The sequence below is a fragment of the Schistocerca piceifrons genome, chromosome 7 (assembly GCF_021461385.2).
Source record: "Schistocerca piceifrons isolate TAMUIC-IGC-003096 chromosome 7, iqSchPice1.1, whole genome shotgun sequence".
NCBI classification, from domain to species: Eukaryota; Metazoa; Arthropoda; class Insecta; order Orthoptera; family Acrididae; genus Schistocerca; species Schistocerca piceifrons.
In genome coordinates, this window is record NC_060144.1 from 539,840,853 (window position 1) to 539,855,379 (window position 14,527).

The following is a 14,527-nucleotide window of genomic DNA, read 5'->3' on the forward strand; positions in this document are numbered from 1 at the left end:
TTTCCTTGGAATTACTCCTAGTTATGTAATTATTCTTTTGAAAAGGCATCCGCATTCTCTGTTTGCCGCGCTAACCACATACCCTAGGATGAAGTTTCTTTTCAGAACACCACACGCCACTCAAGCAAAGAACTCTGAGAGCATAATACTACAGAGTAGTGTGTCCGCCACAAAATACATAAGCAATAAGCTTCCTGTAGTTATCAAAATACACTCGGTCAAACGAGTAAATCTGATTCATGAAAAGGAAAACCGACAATTCACAGGTGTCAGAAAAAGGCGATGAAACCCAAAATGGAGTATCAGTTCCCAACACACTAATATCAAACCTTTCAGTAGAATGCACAGACTTAAATGAAATAAGAGAAAAAATCTTCCTCACATCTATCTACGTTAATAGTAAAACGCAAGAAAATCGAGAGTTATAGTTCTCTAATACACGCTTGTAAATTAACAGTTTCAATGTTGACCACTGACATAAGATGATGACATGCACAGAACAGGCACGCTGACTTAGCAAAACACAGTGGCTTTGTTTTATTGTAGAGCTAGTTGAGTGGACGCCGCTTTCCAGGTATGTATTTATTCGAATACTTTTCGTCCACCTCTTCTTTCTCTTCCGTCTGTTCCGCTCCTCCCCTCTCTCTGTCCATCGGCTCCGCCCCCCCCCCCCCCCCCGTCTCACCCCTCTGACCATCTGATCCTTGCTTCTTAGTCCATCTCCTCCTTCTTCTAAGTCCACTCCCTCCTGCCCTCTATCTCCTCTTCACCCCCTGTACCTTCTCCTCCACCCTTGCTGTCCATATTCATCTCCCCCATTCTCTGCCCACTTCCTCCAATCCTCTCTCCCTCTCTCTGTCAATATCACATTCCTCTCTCTCCCCGTCCCTCTCCTTCCGTGCCTTGTCTCTATACATCCCCTCCATCTCCTCTTTAACTGTTGCATTTCCACGTTATCATCTCCACCCCAGTAGGAGGCTGGTGGTTCCTACCCCAACTGTATTTCTTTCCCGTCTGTAAATATTTGTGTAAATTGACTGAAATTGATCCATGGGCCTAGAGGAATATTTTACCAGGGAATTTGCCCACATACGCAAGTGTCACATACGTTTCACAAATGTTTAATATACCATGTCGGAAAAAATCGCAATATCAACAAGGTGTGTTTTTCCGCACATGAAGGACGATTACTCAAGTTTAGCGCCACTATTAGAAGGTAAATCAGTTTTGCTTTAAATACATACAGTAACTGTCGTAAGGTTAATTACCTTTTAGATTCAACGTGATGAGTTGATGTGTGTCAAGAATGCCCCTAAGGCGAAATGACTCCACTATCAACACCTCACTGAATTTGAAAGAGGATATGTAAAAGCGTAACAGAAGATGGATAGTCCTTCTGTGAAGTTTCAGAAAGACTTGGCTGGAATGTAGACACTGTACAAAACTACTGGCAGAGGTGGCCAAGAGAATGTACGGTCGCAAGAAGTCCGGACCCCAGACGTCCGCGTGGCATCACCGACAGGAGACCAACATGTTCAGCATATGGCTGTGGTCCGTCGTACTGTATCAGCAGGAGCAATATGAATAGCAATTGGTTTTTCGTCAGTCTTGCTTCGATTATCAACCACAGCGTCAGAACTACCTCTCAGGCGTCATTACATTCCCTAAAGCTCAACTAATCATCATCAAACAAATCCTCAGTTTTTCTTTTCCATTCTTCTGTGTATCATTGTTGTCAGCCACTCGTATGTGTGAGCTGCTACGCTGATTGTGCGATAATTCTCGCATTTGTTTGCTCGTGCTGTTTAGAGAATTGTGTGGATGATGCTTTTCCCAATGTCGAGCAGTATATCGCAAATGTCATGCTTTCTACACGCCAATGTGAATACTCTCTTTGTTGCCACTTGCCCCACCGGTTTTACATGTTCCATTGGAAAGTTATCACTTCCTGCTTATTTGATCTTACGTTGTCCAAAGCTCTTTTAAACCCTGATTCTACAACTGTTTCCGTAATTTCTTCCCCGTCGTCTCCAGTTCCTTCTTCCATCACCTCATCAGTCATGTCCTTCTCCCGATAGAGAAGCATTTAACAGTGGAATTCGCACTGCGCTTTTAATTTAACCGCTCTTACTTTTAATTTCACCAAATGTTGTTTTGACTTTCCTGTATGCTGATTCAGTTCTTTCGAACACCGTTTCGTTTTCGATTACTTCACATTTTCGAGCAAAGGTTTGCCATATCTTTCATGCTCATCCTATTAATTTCATATCTACGTACCTCATATTTTTGTATTTTGAATATACGTTAATATTTTTGTACTTCCTTCTTTCGTCGGTCAAATGACCAGCTGAAGTATTTTTTATCTTACCAATTATTTCTTCACAGTTATCTTCCTTATGGCCCTGGTTTTCACTTTTACAACTTGTGCGATTGCCCTTTTAAGAAATGTCCATCCCACTTCAGCGGCATCTGGTATTGAGAGATGCATTACCACAGTATCTATAGCGTCAAAGGACTCTAAGCGTATCTCTTATTTCCTTAGTACCGGTGTACCCCACCTCTTTGCGCACTGTTTCTTCGTAACTAGTCTCTTAAACTTCAGCCAGCTCTTCATCATTACATATTTGCGATCCGAATCTAAATCTCTTACTTGATACGCTCTACATTTCAATATACGATTTCGGAATCTCCGTCTGATTATGTAATCTAACTGGAATCTTCCCGTATCTCCCGGCATTTTCTTTAACTGGAATCTTCCCGCATCACCTGGCATTTTCTGAGAAACTTATAACGGAACTCAACTATTCATTCCCCTCTCTCATACCCTATCCCAATCCCATATTCTTCTGTGGTCATTTCTTCTTCCCCCCGTGAACCATGGACCTTGCCGTTGGTGAGGAGGCTTGCGTGCCTCAGCGATACAGATGGCCGTACCGTAGGTGCAACTACAACGGGGGGATATCTGTAGAGAGACCAGACAAACGTTTGGTTGCTGAAGAGGGGCAGCAGCCTTTTCAGTAGTGGCAGGAGCAGCTGTCTGATGATTGACTCATTTGTCCTTGTAACACTAACGAAAATGGACTTGCTATGCTGGTACTGCGAGCGGCTGAGAGCAAGAGCAAACTACAGCAGTAATTTTTTCCGAGGTCACGAAGCTTTACTGTATTGTTAAGTGATGATGGCATCCTTTTGGATAAAATATTCCGGAGGTAAAATAGTCCCCCATTCTGGTCTCCGGGCGGGGACTACTCAGAAGGACGTCGTTATCAGGAGAAAGAAATGTGGCGTTCTACTGATCGGAGCGCGGGATGTCGGATCCCTTAATCGAGGAGGTAGGTTAGAAAATTCAAAAAGGGAAATGGATAGGTTGAAGTTAGACATAGTGGGAATTAGTGAAGTTCTGTGGCAGGAGGAACAAGACTTCTGATGAGGTTAGTACAGGGTATAAACACAAAATCATATAGGGATAATGCTGGAGTAGGTACGATAATGAATAAAAAAAGCCACGAGCGCGGGTATGCTACTGAAAACAGCATAGTGTACACATTGTTGTGGCCAAGATAGACACGAAGCCCACGACTACCACAGTAGTGCTAGTTTATATGTCAACTAGTTCTGCAGATGACGAAGAGTTTGATGAAATGTTTGAAGAGATAAAAGAACTCTTTCAGATAGTAAAGGGAGACGGAAATTCAGTTGTCATGGGTGATTGAAATTCTAGAGCAGCAAAAGGAAGAGAAGGAAATGTAGTAGGTTAATATGGAATGGGGGTAGGAAATGAAAGACGATGCCGACTGGTAGAATTCTGCACAGAGCATAACCTAATCATAGCTAACACTTGGGTCAAGAATCATGAAAGAAGGTTATATACATGGAAGTGGCGTGGTGATACGGGAAGGTTTCAGATAGATTATATAATAGTAGGACAGTTATTTAGCAACCAGGTTTTAAACTATAAGGCATTTCCAGGGCAGATGTGGACTCTGAACACAAACTATTGATTATGAACTGTAGATTAAATCTGATGAAACTGCTAAAAGGTGGGAATTTAAGGAGATGGGACCTGGATAAGCTGACTAAACCAGAGGTTGTACAGAGTTTCAGAGAGAGCATAATGGAACGATTGACAGGATGGGGGAAAGAAAAACAGTAGAAGAAGAATGAGTAGCTCTGAGTGATGAAATAGTGAAGGCAGCAGAGGGTCAAGTAGGTAAAAAGACGAGGAATAATAGAAATCCTTGGGTAACAGAAGAAATATTGAATTTAATTGATGAAAGGAGAAAATAAAAAATGGAGTAAATGAAGCAGGCAAAAAGGAATACAAACGTCTCAAAAATGAGATCGACAGGAAGTGCTAAATGGCTAAGCAGGGATGGCTAGAAGACAAATGTAAGGATTTTGAGGCATATTTCACAAGGCATAAGATAGATACTGCTTACAGTTAAATTAAAGAGAACTTTTGAGAAAAGAGAACCACTTGTACGAATATCGAGAGTTCAGATGGAAACCCAGTTGTAAATGCAAAGAAGGGAAAGCAGAAAGGTGGAAGGAGTATATAGAGGATATGTACAAGGGCGATGTACTTCAGGACAATTTTATGAAAATGGAAGAGTACGTAGATGAAGATGAAATAGGAGATATGATACTGCGTGAAGAGTTTGACAGACCACTGAGAGACCTAAGTCGAAACAAGGCCCCGTGAGTACACAACATTAAATTACAACTATTGACAGCCTTGGGAGAGCCAGCCCTGACAAAACTCTATCATCTATTGAGCAAGATGTGTAAGATAAGCGAAATACTCTCCGACTTCGTGAAGAATATAATAATTCCAATCCCAAAGAACGCGAGATTGACAGATGTGAAAATTACCGATCTATTAGTTTAATAAGTCATGGATGCAAAATACTAACGCGAATTATTTACAGACGAATGGAAAAACTGGTAGAAGCCTCCCTCGGGGAAGATCAGTTTTTATTCCGTAGAAATATTGGAAAACGTGAGGCAATACTGACCCTACGATTTATCTTAGAAGATAGATTAAAGAAAGGCAAACCTACGTTTGTAACATTTGTAGACTTACAGAAAGCTTTCGACAAATGTTGACTCTCTTTCAAATTCTGAAGGTGGCAGGGGTAAAATACAGGGATCGAAAGGCTATTTACAATTTGTACAGAAACCAGATGGCAGGCATGAAAGTCGAGGGGCATGGAAGGAAAGCAGTGGTTGGGAAGTTAGTGAGACAGGGATGTAGCCTATCCCTGATGTTATTGAATATGAATATTGCGCAAGCAGTAAAGGAAACAGAAGAAAAATTTGGAGTAAGTGTTAAAATCCATGGAGAAGGAATAAAAACTTTGAGGTTCACCGATGACATTGTAATACTGTCAGAGACAGCAAAGGACTTGGAAGAGCAGTTGAACGGAATGGACAGAGTCTTGAAAGGAGGGTATAAGATGAACATGAACAAAAGCAAAACGAGGATAATAGAATGTAGTCGAATTGAGGCGGGTGACACTGAGGGAATTAGATTAGGAAATGATACGCTTAAAGTAGTAAATGAGTTTTGCTATCTGGGGAGCAAAATAACTGATGACGGTCGAAGTAGAGAGGATGTAAAATGTAGACTGGCAATAGCAAGAAAAATGTTCCTGAAGAAGGGAAATTTGTTAACGTTGGGTATAGATTTACATGTCAGGAAGTTGTTTCTGAAAGTATTTGTATGGAAGTGAAACCTGGACGATAAGTAATTTGGACAAGAAGAGAATTGAAGCTTTCGAAATGTGATGCTACATAATAATGCTGGAGATGATGGGGTATTGAATAGGATTGGGGAGAAGAGAAATTTGTGGCACAACTTGACTACAAGAAGGAATCGGGCGGTAGGGCATATTCTGAGGCATAAAGGTATCACCAATTTAGTATTGGAGTGCAGCGTGGAGGGTAAAAATCGTATAGGGAGACCAAGAGATGAATACACTAAGCAGATTCAGAAGGATGTATGTTGCAGTACGTACTGGGAGATGAAGAAGCTAGCACAGAATAGAGTATCGTGGAGAGCTGGATCAAACCAGTCCCTGGACTGAAGGCCACAACAACAACAATCGTTTCATCTACTCCCCATGACTATTGGATTTTCACGTCTCTTTGTGTACTGAATTACCCGTTCAATATCCTCACGTACTTTCTCTACCTTCTCATCTTCTGCTGGCAACGACGGCGTGTATAGCTGAGCTATTTTTGTCGATGTTTGTGTGCTGTCGATTCTGATGAAAACAGCCCTTCCACTGAACTGTTCACAGTAACACAATCTCTGTCCCGCCTTCCTGTTCACAAGGTATCCTTAATCCTGTTATAACATTATCTGCTGTTGTTGATATTATGCTTTACTCATCTCTTGAGAAGTCCTTGTCTTAGTATCATTTTACTTCTCTGACCCCGAAGTGTATCTAAGTTACCCTCTGCATTTCCATTTTCAGATTTTCTAGCTTCCCTGAAAACTTGGAAGTACTGAGAGCCCACACCCCGATTCGTATGGCGTTCGCCTTTCGTTGTTTGTTCATCCTTTGCCTCATTGTCACGTTCTCTTTTGCAGTCCCCTCCCGGAGACCCGAATTGGAAACTAATCCGGATTGACACGGTTCCTATCACACATCACATTTTTTGTGGACACAAATCGGTGTCTTTAATTGAGTGGTTTTTATTACCTTTTACATTCTCATGCCGTTGGACTTTGCTGATTCTATCGCTTTTGACAAGGGCGTTGGCATAACGTAGGTGACTTAATTTGCCAGAAATGTTTGGCCGCCTTCGATGGGGATATTTATTCAAAACTTAGGCAGTGGTGAGGTTCGAACCCAGGACCCAGGACATTTTGATTTTTCATTATTAGTGAAATACGTTACCCTCACTCAACAATACTGGAAGAATATAGTGTGGTAATATGCATGTCGGGAGCTGCACTTCTTTTCACCCTCACCGCCACCTCTCTGATAGGTATGTGGTTCTTACTCACACAGTGTTTTTTTTTTTTTTCCAAACAGTAAGTCATACATGTATCGAGTTTGGTTTATAGTGAGTTCGTGGTTTAGGCGAGATGTACATACATATAATTATCATCGTCTGTGCTATGTATGTATTCAGCCTGAACTTTCATTGAGAGCACTTGACCGGCCCGTTCAGTTGACGAGTGTATATGGAACTTAGGAAATAGGTCGAAAACGGTAATGACATCTGTTGTGACTGAAAGACATTTAAAAATTTTACTACAGTACACTAGACATCGTCCAGTGTGTTAGGTACACCACACACAAGGATAGAGTATTTCACACTTAGGTAAACTCACTAGGCCTTTATACAGGGTCAACATTAATAAAACTGCCGAACTTCAGAAACACATTCCTCACTGTGAATGAAGGACAAAATGTCCTATGTACATTGACCCGGAAATGCAGCGTTGCCACAGTAGACGGCGCTGACGAATGAGAGTTCCTATGACCACGTGCTTTGTGTTTCTTGTGTGTTTCAGGTTTTGCGGTTGACGTAGCGCGCTGTAAGCAGCACGATGCTCCTGTATTCATATCGAGAACAAGCCGAGATGGTATCTGTGTGAGAGCAAGCAGATGGAAACGATCGACAGGCAACATGGCTATACTAAAACATGTACCCTCACCCAACATTTTGAGCTATTTTTGGGCGTTTGTGCGATTGTGGGCCCTTTCAGACGGACGAACGTGCAGGGAGGCGGTGCATGGTGTGCACACCAGATTTAGAGGAAAGGTTTCTGCATTTATTTTCGTTTCTATCTGCTTGGCCGTACGCTGACATCATATCCACTTTTTCCCGAAGTGAATACAGGATCAATCGGCTGCTTAAATTAAGCTACGTCGATCACACAGCCTGCAGCAGACAAGGAACACTCTGCGCGTGGTCAAAGGAACTTCTGTACTGCAGTGCCATCTACTCTGGCCACGATGCATTTCCGGACACACATTCATGGGGACTTTTGTCCTCCATTTCCCGTCAGAAATCCGTCTCTGCAGTTTGTCGGTTTTTATAAATGTTCTCCCTGTATATCAGAGTAGAAAGTATCGTCATAGTAGCTGTGATAATCTACTTTATAGTAAAGTTTTCGCGAAATTACTCTTTCTCCCTATGGTAGAAGCGGTAACTGATTGTCCCCTCGCAAATATCCCCAACCACGAGACTATCTGTCCCACCGGCAGCACTCCTAAGACTTTTGTAATTTTTGATAGTGGCCGTGGAATCCTTTAGTGTCAACATCTGCGTGTCTGTACTGTGAGTCCTAAATCACTACTATCCACCAACCAAAATTTTTCTACTTGTCATAAGTGGCGGTCAGCTTATGTCACACTCTGCTGCTATCAAAGAGCGTTTCGAACAGGTCCAGCTTACATATGAGAACAGTGAAATTCGCCGTGACACTAGAGACCTCTCCCCTCAGACGGGGTTGAGTACGTTTACTATACGGCTACGACGTGGTCATTTCTCTAGCACCTTGTGAGAGAGAGAGAGATATTTGCCACAGTATGCATGCCAGTACAAAGGCATTCGCAGACATAAAAGGGCAGTAACGCCGGCAGCAGGCGGTAATGCCTAAAGGTGCAAGCTCACCATCTTAGCGCACCCGGACACCGTGGCTTAGCTCTAAAGCCAACCGAAAGGCGGTCTTAGAGGCAGCGCCGCAAACGTCTGGACCAAATTAAGTGCATGTAGGGTATGCAAACGATACTGTGCGTGTTAGCAGCAGGGAGAGGGATCATAGAGAGCTTGAGAAGAGAGAGACAGAGAGAGAGGAAGAGGAAGAGGAAGAGACGGAGATAGATACAGATAGAGACAGAGCCACAAGGAGAGAGAAGTGTTACCGAGATTTACCGACAATGTACACGATGGATGATCAATTCGTGAACTCCAGTCCAGCCACTATAAATCGATGCAGCCCAGCGAATGGCAGAGAGTGATGATGCACAGAGTGGATGAGAATTTACTGTCTACTGAAATCTGACTATAACATTTTTTATGCTTAGCTAATTTTCATGAAACAAGAAGTATTTTGCTTCCTACAATGGTGGAATTTGTTACATTACATCTCATTTATGTTATTGCACATGTCAGTAGCGGACCACGGCACAACGTCAAACTCTGCGTGATGGGGCTGCGTCGGCGCCCCTGTGAATGATACCTGCCGTCTTTTGCTACTGAAAGTTACTGGCAGGATCAGCTTCGCTACATATCTATTTTCAGATTTCCTAAATCCCAAGAATGACTACGCAAGTAGATCCTACGTTCTCTTGCCTCTAACAAGTACCAAAGACAAAATTTTTAACTCATGGGCCAAATTTATTTACATATTAATTAATGAAAATGACAGCAGGGCGCCACCACACGTCATATGACGATCTCATAAAATACAAATCTATATATTTGATTTACAATAATAGTCATAAATTTCAGTGAAACATAATTGTGGCCGGCCGGTGTGGCCGTGCGGTTCTAAGCGCTTCAGTTTGGAACCGCGTGGCCGCTACGGTCGCAGGTTCGAATCCTGCCTCGGGCATGGATGTGTGTGATGTCCTTAGGTTAGTTAGGTTTAAGTAGTTTTAAGTTCTAGGGGACTGATGACCTCAGAAGTTAAGTCCCATAGTGCTCAGAACCATTTGAACCATTTTGAACCATAATTGTGGGAAGTGTAAACAGATTTTGAAGATCCTGGCTAGGTAGCGGAATGGCGCTGTGAGATGTAGCAGCATCGAATTTAGCAATAACTTACGTTTTTATCCTCATTAAAAGGAACACACACAGAGATGTTAACACAGTTTCTTGGAATGCTGGCTTCTGAATTTCGATGCATATTATATAATACAATGCAACAACGGAACCGAAAAGTGTGGGGTGAAGTCTGCTAATTACTGATTACAATTTATCAAGATCACACACACAACATTCACAATGCTCATTCACACAACAAAAGATAGAACTGAGAATTAAGCTATCCTACACCACACGAAGCTCACTGGATCATAACGTGACTGGCTTAAACGGTCAATTTCAGAGAACAAAGCCTAATTCCGAAATTTCGTACAATTCAGTAAATTTTTACACCAATTAACCAAACGTCAGCACTTTTACTTCGCGATGTAACTGAGATTTCAGTTGGAGCAGGAGAGGTGTTTGAGTTGAAGTCTCGTGGCTTACAAAAAAACGCCCGTGGTGCAGCAGAGTGACCGTGGGAAAGAAACACAGCCACGCGGGATTAGCCGAGCTGTCTACGGCGCTGCAGTCATATACTCTGCGGCTGGTTCCCGTGGAGGTTCGAGTCCTCCCTCGGGCATGGGTGTGTGTCTTGTTCTTAGGATAATTTAGATTAAGTAGTGTGTAAGCTTAGGAACTGATGACCTTAGCAGCTAAGTCCCATACGATATATATTTCATCTTAACAACTAAAGCTGCTACTCAGAGCACCCTCAATCACCGGCGTCTTAGGGAATAGAAAAACCAACCTGCCACCTCACCGGGATCTATTACAGCAACCCGGAAGGGCTCAGAGAGTCTAATCGGTTTCTACCTGTACCAGCCTCACAATGGATCCTGACTAGTGGCCACTAACACTTCTCAAAGCGGTACACAAAGATTGACTAAACTGCCCTTAACGTTCAAGGAAATCTTCTGGCAACTAACAAAATCTGAGGTGTCAGCTACAGACAAACCACACATTCATACGGGCAGACGAGTGGGGGGAGGAAGGTTGTGACATGAATGCATTACACAGATCCTTACGGAACACAGTTATGAGTTTGAAAGTGAAAAAGACCGTCTCAAAATGGTTCAAAAGGATCTGAGCACTATGGGACTTAACATCTATGGTCATCAGTCCCCTGGAACTTAGAACCACTTAAACCTAACTAAACAAAGGACATCACACAAAACCCAGTCATCACGAGGCATAGAAAATCCCTGACCCCGCCGGGAATCGAACCCGTGACCCCGTGCTGGGGAAGCGAGAACGCTACCGCGAGACCACGAGCTGCGGACAAGACCGTCTCCGTTGGCCTTGAAACTCCACTGTAACATCACTCAATCTCTCGTCCATCTTTCTCTCCAGGCTTAGTCGTACCGAAAACTGCGTCGTTAAGAATTTCATCAAATAAAAGATTGCTTACCAAGATCAATGGACCGGTTAAGATAAAGACGTTTCACGAGTACGAAGTTTGGTAAGCCGTGGTACATGTACAGAGACGGTGGCGAAGTATGAAAGGATCTCGTGCCTCAACAGATGCAAGGACCATAAGGAATTTTCATCCGAAGCTAATGTACCCAAGTTCTCTATCAGATGGTAAAAGAATCGGTGAACCCTTAACATCCAGAACGGAGGAAAATGTGCTAGTAGTTAAGGAAATGCTCACTCGAAGGCCTCGGAAATCACAGAAACAGCCATCTCACGAAAGTGGTTTAACCAGGCACACAGTGCGAACTACTCTGAAGAAAGATCTGAAGTTTCACAAATTTTTCATAATGCTGGGCCACAGTCATAATATATTTCTGTAAAGTCAATACCGCTATCCCAGGCCATTTATAACACTTAGAACACTTGATAATCGCACTTTGAAGCCGAAATCATGATTATGTAAGTGTAAATGTAACACAGTAAATAAACAACAGTCTAATGCGGTACTTTAATTTTTAATTATCGTCCATTTGTGTGGCATGACATCGACGAGAGTTGCGTGTCCATATCTCATTAGGGACACAGAAACAAAAAATGTAGAACGGTGTTCTCACACGCTTGAAAATTATATTCACAGTATTGTATGCACTTGGAACAGTTACAATGGCTTAACGTTTATGCAAAATAAAACCCCGCCTCACTTTGTATATCCTCTGCGCGCTTGGCTCGACGGCAATTTTCCAGGACACAGGTTGGCACGGCATGGACCCCTTGAATGGCCAGCAATTAGTCGTTACCTAACACCTTGCGATTTCTTCCTCTGTGGCGCGTGAAAGAGCAAGAACCAAAAACTCTTGATGAATTGCAGGAGCGACTTCGCCAATATACCATTGTCAGGAACAATCTGTTTTTTGTTTCATTAAACTGGTCAAGTATTAAAAAGTAATAAGCAGTTTTTAATACGGAGCTAGTTCTCGCCCTCCCCGTGCACACGACCTGACATAGAACGTGAAGCACACAGACGGGGTGTAGGAAAGAAAGGGAAACTTTATTGACTGGAAGGGTACTTGATTTCATATCAGTGATTACAACATCCAGTCAAATTTGCGAGGAACGTGGCAGTGTATGCCCAACTATAAGTATAATGTTGCACCAGGTCTGGCTTGGGCTGATTCAGTTGGAAACGGTACACTGAAACCACAGTATCCACTACTAAGGCTAGCTGGCCCACGTCTTTTGTAACAGGTCCTTTACATATTGGATGTTGGCACTGGTATGGTGGGCACATCCAAGCTGGTCAGAAGGTTGCATCAGTGCTACAGTGGGCACGATGAATAATATATGTCTTATTGCTAAGAAATACGAATCCATACCTGTGTACGACTTGCTTTCAAAAAATGTTCAAATGTGTTTGAAATATTATGGGACTTAAATGCTAAGGTCATCAGTCCCTAAGCTTACACACTACTTAACCTAAACTATCCTAAGGACAAACACACAGCCACATGCCCGAGGGAGGACTCGAACCTCCGCCGGGTCCAGCCCCACAGTCCATGACTGCAGTGCCTTAGACCGCACGGCTAATCCCGGTAAGATGGCAAACGAATTTTTTCCTCAACTTAGCCGTGCGGTCTAAGGCACTGCAGTCATGGACTGTTTTCCGTTACCTTGATTTATAAGGTGATGTACAAATCGAAATGCTTCATTAAAAAAAGTGATTGATAGGTTACCACTTGGTGACAAATATGATTGTCTTTTTCGAAACTCTGTTTCTATGGAATCTCGAGTGGCTGTATATGCCAGTCCTGGAGTTGCAGGTTTTTTACACATTGCTGACATATTTCTTGCGGAGCGGAGTAGATGCGTAGCCTTGCTTATCTTCAGGCGTTGCTGTTGCCCCCTAATATTTCGCTGTTCTCCACCTCAGTTACTCAAAGTGCTAATTATCTTCCCAAACATTGCGACGCCATACTGGAGGGTTAAGTGCAATAGATTCCCAGTTACCAGTTTCGATTTCGCATCTTCTCTTCTCTTCTATCGCTCCTGTGGTCTCTTTTTTTACCATCCTTTAGCTGGGAATTCATAATTTGTTTTGGTAGGAGGCACTCAGCCACACGGACAATGTGGCCCGTCCTGCACAGTTGATGTTTGACGATATTGGCCCCAGTGCTGGTAGAACTTGCTTCTTCCGGAACACTGATGTTAATGCGAAGAACTTGCCATTTCACCTCAGGATCCTTCTGAGGCTGCACTGTTGGTACTTCTCCAAACATCGGATGTGCCTTCTGTAAGTAGATAATGCATCGCAGCCATGTGTGAGAGATGGTGTAACAGTAGTCAGATTTACAGAGACCTTGGTCGTAATGCTGATGTTATGGTTATTAAAGATCCCTACCATAAATCGTCCGAAAGTCGTACTGCTAGACTTGAGGCGATATTGTATCTTAGCGTCAATCTTTGCCTTTCATGAACGATGGCTGTCAAGGTATTTGATGTGTTCTGTGTTAAGCAGGAGTTTTCCACGTTCTGTAACTCTTGTGGGTACAACGATAGACTTGAGTGCAGGTTGATGTAGCATCTGCGTCTCCTGGATTAGGGCTTAGACCATTGCTCTTATGTGATTCATCAAATGCGTTTAGGACAGCTTGTAGATCTTCTTCTAAGTTGCTAAGGACGACATTATCATCTGCATATTGAAGTTGAACGATGATTCTAGCAGATACTTTTCTGTTGGTCCGTAGTCCACTGAGATTGAATAAACCACCACCTGTCCTGTATTCTATTTCTGTGCCATTTGGCAGCTTCCCGTTCACAACACGACAACATAAAGTGAAGTTCATACAAATATTGAAAACAAAATGGTAGCTACCCAGAACCTCGCTTCATATTCGTTCTGATTTCGAAATTCTCTCCAGGGGTATTGTTGACAGGAACCATGGCATTCCACGACAGTTACCACTGTCAGTTCTGTCTCCATTTTTGAGGATGATAACTATAAGTGCGTTTCTGAATTCAGTAGGAATGGCCATAGTGCTCCATATTTTGACAATGAGAACTAGTTTACGTTCAGCGAGGACATATCCATCTTACTTGAAAAATTCAGCAGGAATTCTATCTGATCCAGAGACTTTGTTCTATGATAGTTGTTTAATAGCTTTTTCAACTTCTTGTAGAGATGCGACTTCTCCAAGATGATTTTTCATAGGTTCTTGAGGAATTGTGGAAAGTGTTGTTTCATTGATCTCTAGGCCTTTATTCAAGAGTTCATGAAAATGGTAATTTCATCGTGTGTTACTGGAGTTTCTCTCCTCGAGAAGAGTGCTGCCATCCTTAGAATTTAGTG